Source organism: Meleagris gallopavo, chromosome 7, assembly GCF_000146605.3.
Source record: "Meleagris gallopavo isolate NT-WF06-2002-E0010 breed Aviagen turkey brand Nicholas breeding stock chromosome 7, Turkey_5.1, whole genome shotgun sequence".
Classification (NCBI taxonomy): domain Eukaryota; kingdom Metazoa; phylum Chordata; class Aves; order Galliformes; family Phasianidae; genus Meleagris; species Meleagris gallopavo.
Genome location: NC_015017.2, coordinates 33590839 through 33596838, shown reverse-complemented (window position 1 = coordinate 33596838; position 6000 = coordinate 33590839). Strand labels below are relative to the sequence as shown.

The 6000-nt window shown below is 43.4% G+C and overlaps 1 protein-coding gene across 1 annotated transcript in view; it reads right to left on the bottom strand.

Moving 5' to 3' along the window:
- Positions 1 to 6000, bottom strand: part of LOC104911857 (thrombospondin type-1 domain-containing protein 7B-like) — an 89484-nt gene that overhangs the window by 66790 nt on the left and 16694 nt on the right. The gene's annotated exons all lie outside the window — the stretch shown is intronic.

The following is a 6000-nucleotide window of genomic DNA, read 5'->3' as shown; positions in this document are numbered from 1 at the left end:
AGGAGGGGCAGCACCCAGCCCCAACCACATCCCAGACCCCTGAGATGCCACCTGAACCCCACGCTGTACAATGCTGGCAGGTCTGAACACGTGGGTGCTGGGATTCATTGTGGGACTAATTAGGCAGAGAGTGGGAGGATGGATAAACAACGAGGAGCACTCGAGGTTTCACTGTCCCCACAGTCCTCAGACTGAGCAGCAGAGCTCAGCACTGCGGATGACCTTGCAGGTACCTCGCAGGCACAGGGTTTTTCTACCTGAAATACTCAGGCAAGACAATTTACTCTCAGAATTATACCTCCAGAACTGAGATGTTAACATGGGAATGGGGCATACACTAATACAAGGAGCCGCTTCCTGTGACTTTGCTTTTTGTTTTAATTATATTGCTTCGATACCAAGAAAATACTGAATGCAAACAAGATATTAACAAAGGATATTGTACTGTGTTGTCAAACACAGGGGTCTAAACCAAGGCAGAAACTCACTAGTAATAGTGGTGCTGCTTTTTTTTTTTTGCTGATTCCAGAAGCTGTAAGTACTGCAGCTTCTGCTGTCTCCCTGTCACAAAGCAAGGTAAGCAGAGCAAATTTAAGTAGATATAAATAAATCAATGTCCTGCGTTTTCGAAACAGCACATTCTGCTGAAGCTGAAGGATAGTTTCAGGGGTAACAAATGAATGTGGCACCTCTGTGGATGAATCTGTAATGTGGTAATAATGTTGGATCCAGTTTTAAAGAGAGGAAGGGAAAAAAGCTGATTGATGCAGAACAACATCGAAGCCCCTTTTTACTAAATGAGAACAATCAGATAAGATGAAGACAGATTGCAACACCAACCTGAGCCTTTGTAGATGTCCATGTTAGCAGGGCGTGACAAGCAGAAAGGAAAGAAAATTATATATTCATTAGTTGAGCTGCTGTATGATAATACTGAGATTAAAAAAAAAGCAGAATATCTGCTTAAAATAGAATCGTTACAATGTAAGGTTGCATTCAATTCTTTGACTTCCCCATCTTTTGGAAAAGAAAAAAAAATCCCTCAAGTAGAAATCAGGCACTTATTTATGAGTGAATGAAGGCATGGCTATGGTGAGGAGTGAACCAGAGTTCATTCAGCCTCACCCAGCAATCCTCTGGAATTCCTCAGTGTCTCAAAATCAGAGCCTTAGGAGAAAAATAAATCTATGAAGCTTAATTTGGAATCTGCTCAGAAACCCCCCAATTACAGAATATCAATCACAACAGATATTAAAGGCTTTCAGACATTTAAATCTTAATTGGGTGCCACCATCCCTGTGAAGCCTGTGGATCCGCTGCGGAACGCAGAGCCCCACCAGCTGTGTGCCATCGGCTGCGACCGATCACCATGAATGCTATCAATATCTCAGAGTAGATTTCATTAAGGAAAAATAATTAAATGATAAAAATTCAATAACGCGGGCACACAGCGTGTACACAACCAACTGAAAAGGACAGCTGTGCGGAGGTGGCTGAACGTCCCGAGCATCACCCACTGCCACTGTCCTGCCAAAGCAAAGCCCTTCTGCAGGTCAAACCCTGCCCCAGTGGGACTGAATGAGCCTTTGCCCGATTGAAAAGCCGAGTCATCTGTCACACAAAATGAAGTAAATGCTGCTACTAAACACAAACAGTCCCAAAGAAGCACTTTCTTTGCAGACATCTCTACAATAGGCAATTTGAAGAAAAGATCATCAGAGCTTACTGCTAAGCTAAAAACGATGCCTTGGAGACAAAGTTTCAGCCCTGGTCTTTCTCTTAAAAGAGATTTTAAATCATTTCAAGGTCTAGAAACTTCAAACTGATATTTGACCAGTCTATTTTCATGTCTTAAGCAAGACCGAATTAGTGTTGCAGAGCAGCCACTTGTCCTTACACTGGACTGACACAATTTTTTCACAGGAGATTTAAAACCGCTTAGCCGAAAAGAACAGAATGATTGATAGCCCTATAGGCAAGAAACAGAAGAGATTGGGAAGTGCCAGACAGCTGAAAGTCATATATGTTTTCTGAAACGCTTCCACGTGATCGCGCCGAAGGCTCAGACTGGAGACAACTGCCAAGTGCTCCAAGGGCTGCCCACGCACACAGCCACAAACCACCCTGTTTCGGGGTCCTGCAAAAGCAGCAGCAGCAATGCAGACCAGCTCCTAACCTTACTGTTTCATTAGGATACGGCTGTCATTCTCCCCTCAGCCTCACTCAGCAGCAGGGCTGATTGCTCCTCATCACCATCGAGACAGAGCCGGAAACAGCTGCTCACAGGGAGAGCGGGACGGAGCTGATCGATGCGTGACGGATCCTAGGGCTGCAGATCACTCACAGCCTGATTAATAACCGGGCCTGGAAATTTCTTCTTAGAGAAGCGAGTTGCTCCAGAAGCCAGGATAGCTGACAGCCAGTTGCATCGCGTATTTATGGTGGCTGTCTTACTGCTGAGACAGGCGGATATTAGCGCTGTGTTTCGATGCAGCGTTAACTTGAGCAATTTTCTTGTCTAATTACAGGTGGCGCAAAGCTCCTGGCATGGCTGGGAAGAGGCCACCCTCATGCAAGCTGAAGTCAGGTTGCCGCATAGATGAAGGCAGCCACAGTCACAGCGCTGTAAACTCAGACACCCTGCAATTGCTGTGATCTGTGAGGGTCGTGGGGTTTTTTGATGTCTCTTGTAGGCAGATTCAGACAGAGTAGACACAGACATCCAAGAGCCTGGTTTTATTTACAAAATGCACGCATTTTAGAAGAGTGATTTCTGCAGAGAGAATCCTGATCTACCTGAGACCACTCTCCAGCAAGGACATCCATCATTAAACTAAAAGTTCCCTTTAAATCCTACCCAATCTCCTTTAGACACCAGAATATACATATGCTATCCCTGGAACTAAAAGATAGCAACAGAGTGCTAGCCACTCCTTGTAGGGTAACAAGCATATCTCTAGTTACAGTATCTTTCTTCAGCATTTCCATTTCTTTCTTTCAGATCAGAAAACATAAGTATTTCAGATTTCTACCACTGACCTGTATTTTGAGTTTATGTGTTTACACGGACCTATACAAATCCACAGGAGTCAATGGAAAGTCTTCTACTGGCTGCTTCTGTTGTGGGTCATGCTGGAGCAAGCATGAATTATCTAAACATTTACAGGTACACCAGTATCATGTTTAGAAAGAAAAAAATATCAATCATAGTGAACTTCTGCTGCAGCACCTATTTATTTAAAATGTGTTTCAGGGATTCCTATATATAGCGTAATTAATGAGAAGCTAGATAAAGAACAAATAGACATCTTTAGGATAAGTCTGACCACATATGATTACAGAATGCTAAGTATATACACAACCATGCTCTGCAAACATCAAGATCTAGCAACTATTTCTGTTTTCTTTGTGTTTTGTTTTTAAGGAATTAACTTAATCTGAATATTGATACTTGACCATAAAACAGAGCTCTCTGTGAATATCCACTGGGGTTAATGCCCCCAGTAATAATCACCAGCAGAGCCCCAAGCCCTGTTCCATAGGGCTGCAGTGTTTAGAAGGTTACATCAGGGCACAAGTGACTCAGCAGGTCTGGCACCTCCGCCATTCCCACAGCAATGCATCCATGACTCTGGAAATAACAGCAAAAAAGGCTCTTCCCCAAAACAGTAAGCAGAAGGGAAAGTAGAAGGCAAATGCACATCAAGACTACACAACATAGCTGTGTTTCAGTGTGTCATACACAGAAACCAAACCACCTAAAACCTCTTAAAGAAGTAAATAATGCAACAGAGCAAATTGAATGTGGTGAAAGCGAGAGGAAACAGCAGTTCAAAGACCATGCTAATAGCCTAAAGAAAAGTATTCACTCAGTCTATACAGCTGAGGGTGAGAGAAACTGAAGTTGAATGGCAGAGCTGAAAAGAACGGAAGAGTCAAAGAAAAGGGAACTGCTGTTACCTATTGCAGAAACCACACAGAGAATGTTCAACCTAAACTTAGGTAATACTCAGTAGAGAGGACGATAGAAAATGGAAGATCACCAAAGGAGTGAAGGGAAAGCAGGATGAGACAAGCTCTTTATGATGAGCACTGGTTCAGAAAGTTTGGCCAGCAAGGACAGCAAAGTTGAAGAGACTCTCAAAATAACTTACGGATCAATGAGCTACTTAGGAATGATGGAGATGTGATTGCACGAGATTCTTCAGAAGATGCAATGTGAGAAAGCTGGAGGAGGAAAGGGGGAAAAACACAGTGAACTGCAGAGCAGACAGAAGAACTTTAACTCCTGGAAAAATATTTTCATACAGACATTATATAAGAACAACAGAAAATAACAAGGAGACTAGCAGCAGGCAGCATGGGCTCATGAAGAAAAAATGTGTGAATTCATTCTGATGTTCTTCTGTAACAGGAACAGATGCTGTGGATAGGGATGAAATGGCAGATATTACAGTGACTTTAGAAAGTCTTTTGACACTATCTCTCAGGCTAAGAAAATATGGTCTGGACGAATGTAATACTTGCTAAGTACAAAATATGTTGGAAAATCATGCTCAGAATGGTTAGTAGTATAAAACAAGCAAGAAGTCTCATGCATGGCTATGCAGAGCTTTACATTCTGTATCCAGTCTCACTTTGTGTTTTCATTAATTTAGGGCTGATGAATTGAAAATGATTCCTACTGACTCTGCAGATGCTGTCGAGGTGAGAGGGACAGTAAGGCAGCACTCAGAGAATAAGAGAATTCAAAATCTGCTTTTCAAACTGGAGGTATGTACTGAAAAAGTAGGTTGATGGAGAACCACAGAATTAGATTAATAATAGTGGAAACACATGATAGGAAGCTACTGGCCCCTGCACAGGATCCAGAAATTGCGAAGATCCATAAAGAAAATGTTCTATAATGTTGTTCTTTGTTGTTGTTGCTGTTTTTTAAAAGACTGAACACTGACCTTATATTCCGCTATGGCATGGGCTCAGCTCACTAACCATGTCCAGATGTGTGCACCCACAAATCTTTCTCTACAAATTGGAAATATGTGGATTTGATGGGAGGACTGTTCAGTGGATGAAGAACTGGTTGCAGGATCAAACCCAGAGAGTCAATGGTTCAGTGTGTGGATGGAGATCAGTGATGAGTGGTGTCCTTTAGGAATCAGTACTGGGACTAATGCTCTTTAATATCTTTATCAATGACACTGATAGAAAGTTTGTGGATATCACCCAAGGGATGGGATGCCATCCAGAGAGACCCAGACAGGTCTGAGCAGTGGGTCCAGAGAATCTCATGAGGTTCAGCAAAGCTAAGGTCAAAGTTGTGCACCTGGGTCATGGCAGCCATCAACACAAGCTGGGGGACAAAAGGATAGAGCCCTGCCAAGATGGACTTGGGGATACTGGAGGGGGGAAGCTGGATGTGAGCCAGCAATAAGAGTCCTTGCAACCCAAGAAGCATGACCAGCAGGGCAAGGGAGGGGATCCTGTCCCTCTACTTTGTGTTGGTGAGACCTCATCTGCAGTACTGTGTTCAGATGCAGAGAGACACAGACCTGTCGGAGTACATCCAGAGGAGGACCACAAAAATGATCCAAGGGATGGAATACCTCCCCTGTGAGGACAGGTTGAGAGCTAGAGCTGTTCAGCCCGGAGAAGAGAAGGCTCCAGGGAGACCTGAGTGTGGACTTTCAGTATCTAAGGGTGAGATGTATGAAAGAAGGGGACAGACACTTCAGCAGGCTCTGTTGTGATTGGACAATGAAAAATGGTTTCAAGCTAGCAAGATTTAGACCAGATATAATGAAAAAGTTTTTTATGATACAGGTAGTGAAGCACTGGAATAGGCTGTTCTGAGAGGTGATGAAGCCCTATCCCTGGAGACATCCAAGGTCAGGCTGGACAAAGCTCCGAGCAACCTGACTGAGCTGTAGCTATCCCTGTTCATTGCAGGGGAGTTGAGCTAATGACCTTTAAGGGTCCCTTCCAACTCAAATTCCATGA